Source organism: Homalodisca vitripennis, chromosome 2 (genome assembly GCF_021130785.1).
Source record: "Homalodisca vitripennis isolate AUS2020 chromosome 2, UT_GWSS_2.1, whole genome shotgun sequence".
Classification (NCBI taxonomy): Eukaryota; Metazoa; Arthropoda; class Insecta; order Hemiptera; family Cicadellidae; genus Homalodisca; species Homalodisca vitripennis.
The window spans coordinates 19,421,635-19,432,920 of NC_060208.1; the positions used below are offsets into that span (position 1 = coordinate 19,421,635).

The window sequence follows — 11,286 nt, forward strand, 5'->3', positions numbered from 1 at the left end:
GTAGTTTCTTACAGCTGTTTCCTTCAATTCTAACAAACGAGACAGCGTACTTTCTTGAGCCGTTTTATATAAATGAAAACTCATTTTTGCTGCAATGTAGATTTTTTTTAACTATGTTGAAGATTTTTAAACTAATGAAAATTTGAAATCACCATTACTAGGTCTTTACAAGGCAAAATTACAGTTAAACACAACGTGGATTATAAATTTTCAAGCTATTGATAAAGTAGTTATGGTGAGAAGAGATGAATGTTGAGTTAAGCTCCAATTCATCTTCCTCCAAGAGCATCTGGAATCTGACGCTGTTATAGACTTGACTCCTGAAATCTGAAGTCACGTTCATCAGTAAAGGTCCAAAAATGTCATCAGAGACCACAATATATAGTACGGTATATGTGAAGAGACATTCTCATCTCTAAAAACGATGTAACGCGTTCATTTTGAGCTTCTTCATCGCCGACTTTTTTCATGTTCATCGAACATGACTCCAGATTTCAGGAGTTAAGCCTGTAACAGCGTTGGATTCCAGATGCTGCACTAAGAGGAAGGTGAATTGGAGTTTAACTCAACATTCACAAAACTTTTACAAAAATATTTTAAGAATGGGTGAAGAAATAACTTCTGAAGTATTGAACACTCTCAGAAGCATCTTGGACATTCTACTTTGAATTATGCTACAGTAAGAATCTACCTAATACACCTTAGGTCAGTATAGGCGCGGAGGTCAGTTGACAAAATTATCACACACAAAATGATCAAACACTGAAAGTTTACCTTTCTGGTGGTATCTTTCCATTCCGCCATAGATTCTAGACCGTGTTGCTGATTGAGTGAGAGTCCATGCTGAAAGTTAGGTGACCTGTCCAACGTAAAAAAAATCTTTCAGAACTGTTTTGGCTTACGACTTCTGTATCCAGTCGCCACGATTTATTGCCAGTGCCAAAGAGATATGTAGGCAACTTTGACCCTGGCCATAAACAGTGGCGTGGACTGTAAATATTTAAAATAGAGAACGAAAACGTAAGCCATAAACAGTCGGGATTGTGGACCAGTGCGTGGATGTAGATATTGTTGTGTGTCCAAACCATTGCAACATTTCCCATATATTAAGCTCTATTGTACAGGGTGTCCAAAAATTACTCGCCCAACCTTCAAGAGACGATTTATAAGACAAAAACTCGCATACTGCATTGTCCTATTTTATTTATATATCCGTATTTACGTCTATTAAAAAGTATATTTTTTACAGCGGTTTTAATATGCCATATTCAAACGCAGCGCGATTTTTAGCCTTTCTATAAACTGAACACAGAAAAATATTACTTTCCGGTTCCAAAATGACGGCCATTTAAAATGTTGTATATAAAATGTACTTATTGATAATATACAAAAATAAAACACACTTTTAGTTTCAGAAATATATATTGTTTAGTAGAATCGTATCATAAGTGACTGAAGAAATTAGTGTTAACAGTCCTTTTCATTCTATATAGTTCAATTTATTTGATGTATAGTATACGTTTATTTAAAAATTAATTTTATTATTTATGTTTGTTAAATTGTAAAATAATAAGGACAACATTTTGTATGCAAGACCTGCTTTTTACTTTCTTCGCATGATAGACTTTTGTTCTTCTTTTCTTACGAGAGGCCGATAACTTTTTCATAACCATTATTTTCCACTTCACTATTACGTCGTTTTTTCATAAAATTAGGTATCATTGTTTAAAATTATAACTTATATTATAACGTAAAGTATAATTTTGTCCATAACACACAGACGTACAGACAGATGATAGAATTACGCATAGCGTGAAACGTTTTATATATTTTATCCGTATAAATCAAATTCAAATTATTTAGATTTATCTCCAACGTTTTTACTGATGCATTTAAAATGTGGATTTTGCGTTGAAGCAGCGCGTGGATGCTATACTTCTGACTTGGGAGACGAAATGTTCAGATCGTATTCATCAGGTCGAACTCGAAATATCCGGTTGTGTCGGCAACTATCGGACAGACCGGTCAAAACAGTGCCAGACGATTGATGTCGTGTCGGATGATATGCAGCGACTTTGACAGTCGCGTCCCTTCCAAGGTCGAGGCCGATTTCAAATTGAAATCCCGACCAGACGCAGACTGCTCGCAATTCAAATGGAACTCTTTTTGTGCACAGGTGCATTGTTGAAGAAAAATGGCCCAATCAGAACGGAGGAAGTTATTTATCGCCAACTTCCCCCCCCCCTTGTATCTCTGCATCGGGGGATTTCTGACTAAAGCGGGTACAAAGGCAAAACCGCGAAACCCGTGTAGAGTCCTCGCCATTCGACTTGTGTGGACCGCGTTTCCAGAGCTGATTAGGAAAAACGCAATTTTTGAACCAACGAAATCTAACGGATTATTCGGAGTTCAAGGAATTTTAGCTCCATAAACGTCAGAACCAGAAACACAACAAAAATATTACTGTACAAAATTAACAGTTTATAATAGATTCCCATTTTAAGAAGAATAAAACTGGCACTAATACCTAACCCTGATGCGATCCATGAAAAATGTATCACATAATTTTTTTACGGAATCACATTTTACATAAGTCTGTCATGCTACACTATAAATGTGTAAGCAGATTTTATTTCTACCCCCGTTCTTCTACGAGGTTTCTTTTGGAACGTTCGAGGGCAATTGTAAAACCCAGATGAGTTAGGTTAATCGTAAACGTGGTCGCTTCTTTACCTATTGCCTTGAACAATTTAGTTAACAAAATTATTTAAAACATAGACATATTGCTTTATAAAAAACCGCTATTATTATCAAAGGTTGCACTAAACGCACCTCTTATTAATTTAAGATTTAATACAGGTTGCACTAGAAACAAAACGTGTAATTTAATGTTAACTCTACTAGTTTATTTTCTATAAAAAAACTCACAATTGTCCAATAATTTTATTTTAATTTTCTCACACGAGACCTTTTGACATCTAAGACGCCATTCATACCTGACGATGATATCTTAGATGTAGAAAGACCTTGTGTTAGAAAATTAAAATTATTGGACAATTGTAAGTATTCTTTTACAGAAAAAAATTCCAATAAGAAGAGCTCTTCCTTCAATGAAATGTCTACTATGTTTTACCTATTTTAGGAGAACATCGAATTCTGCTTAGAACTAAACGAATTACCCCGTATTTTGGATCATTTCACCGAAAATTGTTAAAAATTCAACCAAAAGTATATCCGTGATTTTCAAAAAGTAAGTCCTGCTGCTACGACTGTTTCCATGACGTGAAACATGAAGTTGAGTGGAAATACTTAGCTAGCCAAAGGGTCACTTTACAGCCTGGAAACATTTCAATAAAACGACAATTAAAGTCAATTAAGGGCCGCGATTGGTGCCGACTATAGTGACGCATTGCTGCGACCAATCAGGGCGTCGTAAATTAATATATCCTCAGACACTGAGGGCCTAATTGTAGTCAACGAGTCGCGGCCAAACTTGCCCTCGTTTTAATCGATCATCGTTGGCCTGACGACGTTGACTTTTTAAACTGATTTGAACTTTTACGGCTTTTAAAATGCACTCAAATTCAAATACGACACAGTGATATTCATGCGTTTTCCTAAGATGCCTTAGGGATTATTTTCTGAAAACGTAACGAATATTCATCAAGTAAACAAATTTAGGGTATAACTTACTTAATTTAGTGAAGTTTTGACATTTAAAACGATAGAAAGTAATGGAGTACGGCGTAATGGTATAATTTCATTAAGGAAAATCGTGTACTTTAATCAAATTACGGATATTTTCTTTCATTAGTAAATGTTGTTGATTACAACTATTATAACAGTTAATAATTTTATTCAATAAAAAATGTATTTTTATACAAATGCTGGAATCTTCTGTCCCCGGTTTTCCCACTCAATGTTTGTTAAATTTGTAGCGTAACTTATTAAATTCTAAAAACTGAAACTAATTATTGTCTTAAATTAATTTTATCGTAAACTCATGCTATTTCTGAAAAGGATAACTAATTTGTATAATTAATAGGAAATGATAAATGATAAGAAATGAGCTTGAAAACATGAGATTGAAATAAAGTAACAAAATAATTTCATAAATATATACATATTAAGTGAGGAAATATTATTGCTGATAAAATATTTCGAGAGGGTCGATTTAAAATGTTAATAGTATTTATAAGTAGATGTTTTATTTTATTCTTGTGAAATTTATACTTTTAATTAGACAAAGAAAGGCGATGGCAGACATAACGTAAAATATTAAACGTTTCCATGGAAAATATTTAGATAATTTTTATTTAAGGAGAGGATTATATTAAATTAAGCGTCCGATTAGAATAAGACAAACTTTGCACTGATAACGCTTAAAATTTAGTTTTTACTTATTAATGGTGGTTATATTGAACTCTTTTCGTGCGTTTAAAAGGTTTTATTACTAACTATACATAGTTTGACAATGCTCGACAAGAAAATCTAGCCGAAGTGGCACATGCCGTGACCGATTGATGGTACCTCAGATAAGGCGACCACCGATCGGAAAAGGCCCCATTGACCCCAAACCCCAACAATGAGCCTAATGGTATTGTCGTACAAGGGGAGACCCCACACCTACCTACCGTGCACAAACACAACACTACATGCCCGCACTGGCCCCCACACACTGCACCATCACACACTGGTCGGGGGACTCTCCTATCTCGGACTTACGGTGACCGACGCCACTGCAACAATGTTACCACTCGACCGGGCAACAATCGGGTCCGTCGCCGTGGCAACGGTAAGGATGTAAACAAACGGAACGGTGGACCGGTGTGGAACGGTGCAGCAGATGATGGAACGGGGGACGGGAAAGGAACGCTTACCGAGGAGCAGCTCGCTGCGCGAAGGACTGACACGAAGTGCCCACATTTGCATGGTGGGGGTTTAATTAATGCCAGGCGCATGTACGGAGTAATGAACGCGCGATTGCGTATAGTGTCAGTTTTGGGGTGGTGGGGTCCGGGGTGGGGGAGGGTCGGCCGCCCCGCCACCCCCTTGCATCTCTAATGTCGACGACGCTCCGCAGACACATCGCTCCACTACAATATCTCGTTTTACAAATAAAACCTGCATTTTTTTATAAATGAACTAATAACGACGAACCGTCCACGGCAATTGTTCGCTCTAGTTTCGCTCTGCTGGACAAATAAAGGTGATCACATAATTAACTTCTACACGTTATTCTCCCGTTTCCCACTTCTATTTGTTGTAGGTTATCCCACTTAGGAAACTAATTTAATGCAATTTCATAAAAAGTAGCACATACTTACGGATAAGTTTTCACATACAGCTATCAACATGTAGAGATAATGCTGAAAGGCAATACAAAATATTTTCCACATTTTCTTGAACATTCTTTAATTCGTGGAAACGCAATTCCAAGAATTGTTGCGAATTATAAACTCCTGTTCTTCAGCAACTATATCTGGCCTTTCATTGTTATCTGAGGTAAGCGATAAGAGTCCATCGTCTCCCCGACACGCTGCGATATAAACGTTAACTGTTCACGCCCCTACAACTCTGTGTTCCTCTGCAGTAAATCTGCTGTAAAGGACCGAAGCACTTTTATTAACTACAATCTACCTTAGGTCCTGTCACTGCTATTAAAACTCGTATAAAATACAACTAAACAAATAAGCGGCTGTTGATACAGATGAATTAAACACACGTAAAATTATACCACAAGTTTCAGCCCTTGTACCATTCGAGGTTTGAAATTTTATATTCCCTTATTATTAATTTGAAGTAGTTTTAGATTACACACCGCTTAAATTTTTAAGACAAAAATCGAATTTATAAATATATAGGTTATGTTTGTAATTGGTGATTGGCAAACTCAGACTGCCCCTGAAAAAGACAGTAGATCGCACCTTTCAAAACGTCGCTTTAACCTTTGAAAAACATTACGTTTTAAAATATTGCATTCTTAACGGCCATTTTGTTCTCTTTGGATTCCGTTAGTAAAATTACACTCCTAATTAAACTCACTTTAAATTGGAAATAGGAAAAAGAGGCTGTTCTTCTTAACTCAACACGGTATTGCTTTTATTTGCTAATTTAAAGATAGGATTTGATTAACTCTTTTTGAAAAGTTACACATTGAGTCAACTAAATTTTAAATAGGAAAAAGAGGCTGTTTTTCTTAACTCAACACGGTATTGATTTATTTGCTAATTTAAAGATAGATTTGATTAACTCTTTTTGAAAAGTTACACATTGAATCAAATGTTACTAATGACTAAACAATCATGCGTATAAATCGAGATAAAATTCTTAAATTTAGTTTAACCATATATAATGTAATTTAACATTTAACAATTTTCAATACATTGTAAGAGAACAATAGTTCATTAGAAGATTTCATATCAACTAGACTAACATAACAATCAATCATTGAGATTTCCAGGATACAGTTTGGAAAACTGATTACTAACCACATCCACTTAAAGAACTACATTTTCAAGAAATAATTAATTGTCTCCCTTGAATTACTTATAACCCCTTTAACTTCAAGATTATTAAAACAATAAAACCTTAGATTAATTAAAGCATTTAAATAAAATGTGATGGATATGATCTACATTACAAAAGAATTTAATCCTTTATTCTTGAAAATTATTTTAAAATAATCGCTTTTAGGTATTTTATGTTCTTTCAGAAAGGTGTTTCACGTTACGTTATGTTTTTTGAAAAGGACACAGATCGCTTACTTTCAAAAGTAAGAAATATCGCTAAATTTGAATTCGCACCACACGATGTAAAAACTACCGGAAGTAGTACAGAATTCCACGGGTAACATCGGTTCGGATTGAATTGGTCGAAACACCCGTTTCTTTTCAATCGGGCATCGATTTTGTATCCCTATGCCCCTCTCCCACGTACTCTGCACCCCTACATCGACTCTTTCCTCGGCACGCGTCTTATCTCTTATCAGGATGTCATGGGACTGCTTATTAGCGAGTTGGAGGAGTTTTAAACTGAGTTGGCAACACTGGAGTTTTCTTTTCTTTTCGAATACAAGAGTATTGTTGGACATTCATTCTCGAACTTTTACATTCAGTGAAGGAGAAAATTAACAAATGTAACGTTAAAATTAATACACAGTAATGTGCTTAAATAAAAAGTATTTATTTTTGCGGCCTTACCACACACCCAAAATAGCTTGTTCAATTTGTGTATAAGGAAGGCGAAGAATACACGATTTACTAGCGCCTAGTTTAGGACCTAACCTCAGAAACCCAAAATACGTGTATTATTATAGTAGTGTATCCTCTAAGATTTTAGAATGTCATTAAATATTCTGTTGCAAAGAATAGTCAATACATTTTTAAATCCTAAATCGTCAAAATTTCACTTCCATTCTATCCAAACTTGTTGAACAATCAATGATAATTTTATATATAATCATAATATAAGGTTTGTATTCTCTTCCAAATCAAAATCAGTAAAGTTAGGGATGCATATCTATTCAAGACTATAAATCGAACTGTCTCCTGATAACTTCCGACCCATTTCTGCAATACCCCCGTCCTTCCCGGTGTACCCTTTGTATGTTAATGACTAATCGTTAATACAGCTCTTGCACGATCTAACTAATTAAACTGGTGTTCCTCATAATGTGTTTTAAGTGTTAAAGCTGATCATGAATATACACATGAACTGATTTAGAAAACAAAGTTAAAGTGTATAAGAAGTAATTATGGAATGTCCAAAATTCTCTTGAAAGCGTTTTAAATCCTGAAAAGGAAATTCTCTAAATGTTTGTAAATTTAGTTCTTTAGCTACTGATGTATGCATGGCCTGTTTATGATCACGTTAATTTACTGTAAGCTCAGCATACAAACCGATTTGAGAATTTTAAATGTTATCATTCATATAAACAAAGAATATGTGTTTCTGTAAAGTTTTGGCATAAAATGCTTAGTTTTTCATCGATTACATGTAAGTTAATTTATATTATGTATCTACATCTGCAGTAGTCGGCCAATAATATCTAACACGTCAATAGAGGCATGGGCGAGTCTTATTTACTGCACAATCTGTTAGCCATATTTTAAAATAAACTAACCACTATTTCTTACGTTTGTGGTTTTATAATATTTAAATCGTAATGTGTACACTTTTAAATACCTTATTTAAGCAATTTTTCATAATATCAATCTGGCAATGACAAAATACTTGCAAAATTTTAATTTAGCACTGTAGATTATTTTAAATCTTTAAATAATAAAATACACTAGCAGGCATAAGGAAAACTAACAGTTTTAGGACATATCTTCAGAGACACGTTTTTCTTTATTTTCAGATGAACAACCACATTTTTACGGAAAGTTTGTCATAAAAGCTCTTGTTTATAAAATAAATGTTCATATATATAATGCATTTAGTTAAGCTAAAACAGTTTTTAAACTGAAGAGATTCTTAGTATCATGGGAACACTTGTGGCTTTATAGTAGCTAGGTTGATAACGAATGCTATGTTATAATCCTTAGAATTTCACAGTTTCCAAGAACTCTCAACTTATGTTCTACCTAAAATACAGAGTTCAATCGTTATAATTTTGTGCGCATCACTCCTAAATCGCTGTTTGCTCTCAAAACAAAAGGGAATCCCTGAATTATTAATATCAAGTATATATGCGGCTTACTTTAGAGATAGATAAAAAATGCTATGTTGTGATCCTTAGAACTTCTTAATCTCTATGAACTCTCAACTTCTGTTTACCTAAAATACAGAGTTCCTTCATGATGATTTTATGCTCCTTGTTCCTAAATCGCTGTTTGAGAGCCATTCGCCCTTAAAATACAAAAGCTGAACCCTGATTCCTTAACATCGAGAGAACATTTGTGGCTTTGCCAATAATGTATTAAGAGGACAATTAAAAATGCTTTGATGTGATCCTTGGAATTTCATAATCCCTATGAACTTCCAAGTGCTGTTCCATCAAGAGGACAATAAAAAAAAAACGCTGTGATGTGATCTTTGGAATTTCTTAATCCCCATAAACTTTCAACCACTGTTTCCATCTAGATGACAATAAAAAATGCTTTGATGTTATCCTTGGAATTTCATAATCCCCATGAACTCCCAACCGCTGTTCCATCTAACATACAGCGTCCTAGCGATAATTTCCCTAAATCGCTGTTTGAGACCCTTCCGTCCTCATAACACAAAAGGGGAACACTGATGACACATGAGCCTGTAGTCGGTGACATTTGGTCCACGTATGGAAAGTGGATTGGATATAAAGGTCAGGGAAGATGCTCTGCTAAGTTATCGACTCCGGGAAGCCACACAATCGCGCTGGCTCTAATCTACGATCTGTGCAATGATTTCGCCCCTTCCTTATATTTGTTTTCGGTCTGCAGGGAACTGGATTGTTAATTGCGACCCTGCCGTCAGTACACAATCTTCTCTCTTTCTTATCTTATCTCCTCCAGATGGAGAATCATCAAACCTGTTTCTTATCTCTACTTATTTAATCACAGTGGTAGAGCAACATTTAGTGAGTAAATGGAATACCTGTATCCTCTAGAAGTAACATTTTTTATTGACGGGTTTTCCTAAAATCAGTGAACAATTTAATTTGTTGTTATAGTGCGTTAGGGAATATATTATTGAATAACTTTTGGTATTGAAAAGGATATTTATCCACAATTTGATTCGTAATGCTACAGAATATATCAAGTACATACTAATTTAATGTTGGACCTTATGTACACAGTTGAGTTATATGATATGCTTTGTATAGTAACTGTTTTCTCAATCAATACAAACAAATATTAAAAGGCCTCTCCGCTGATTTTTTATAACATTTCAATTTGATTATAAAATTCAAATTCGACTTTTTAAGATATTTTAAAGTAGACATCGCCGTTTCTTACTATCAAAATTGGAATAGGTATTATTAATGTGTTAAACGGAGGATTTGAAATAAAGAATGATAACAAGTTAGGCCTACTAAAAGGGCAGATCCATGAACAATGCCACATGTTTTGAATAACTACAGTGCAAGTTATCTAATACCCGTTCTATCCGGTTATTCCTAGATTGTTTAGTCACCCCCTAGGGAAGCTGCTAAGATCGTTTGTCCCACTGGTCAAACTGGCCATGCAAACTGGATTGCAAGGAAATTCGTTGCTGTAGAATATTTCTGTGTGCTAACAGTACGCTTATGATTGTTTTTCTGTTCACAGAAACATAAACTGAACTTATCGATTACGCTTGATCGTTTATTGTCAACAAATACAAAGTGTATGCTTTATTATCCCTCTATTTTTCACTTTTCTCAAAGTCTGGTGAATTCAGCTACCACTATACTACATCAATTTAGAAAGGAAATTAAGTGTTCTCTTATAAAAATTCCAATTAAATTGAAATCTTAAACTTTTACGAGTTTTGGAAGCGATATTTTTGTTAGCAACGTGAATGTTTTGTGCATTGGAAGTTTAACACTAACAATTATTAAAAATGTCTTAATATATAATTGTGAAGTGTGATTATTTTTGAACGATTATTACTATAGTGGCTTTGACAGCTGGTTGTACTATAAAATTTAGCTATAATTTAGTGATAAAAGTTTATTCAAACACTTAAAAAAATATTCCTTACAGTTACCTGTAGGAAATTATCGATTTAAGAACTACACAAAAAATTCAAATGTCAAATGATTATATACATACACTAATAGTTAACACATTATCAGCCTTATCACTACTTGTCCTTACTTGTCTTTAGGACATCCGTACAGGGGCCGGGAGTGAATCACAGTAAAGTCTCTTGAACCTGGGTCCACTCTGGCCGAACAACAAACAACACTGATATTTACAAACAGAGATTACCTAACAATACAACGCTAAACAACGAATCTACACAACACAAGGTATCAGGGGAGCAGGAGTACACAGTCTGACTGGGTAACACAGATAACTCAGAACCGAGTGTACGTCCAGCGTGCAACCACCGCGCGGTCACAGTCGACACTAAATTACGGCAACCGGTCAGCGCCGTACACCGAGCGCGGAATTAATTACGAAAAATAGGCGGCGTAACCGTCTAGGGGGGGGGAGAGGGGGGAGGGAGTCACACTTCCCCTCCAACTCTCGTTGTGATGAATCTGTCTAATAGAGAGAAACAAGAGAGGGGGGTCTCCCCCCTCCATCCTCATTAACTGGTGGGGAATACATAGTGACCGCCTCCAATCGCGAGGCTCCCCGGCGCAAATAGACT

The 11,286-nt window shown here is 35.2% G+C and overlaps 1 protein-coding gene across 1 annotated transcript in view; it reads right to left on the bottom strand.

Moving 5' to 3' along the window:
• The window catches only part of LOC124353629 (zinc finger homeobox protein 4), a 218,015-nt gene extending 206,966 nt beyond the window's left edge, over positions 1-11,049 (bottom strand). The window contains exon 1 of the mRNA XM_046803555.1: positions 10,784-11,049. The gene's annotated coding sequence lies outside the window, so the exon portion shown is untranslated. The remainder of the gene's footprint in view (positions 1-10,783) is intronic.
• Positions 11,050-11,286: the final 237 nt, after the last annotated feature.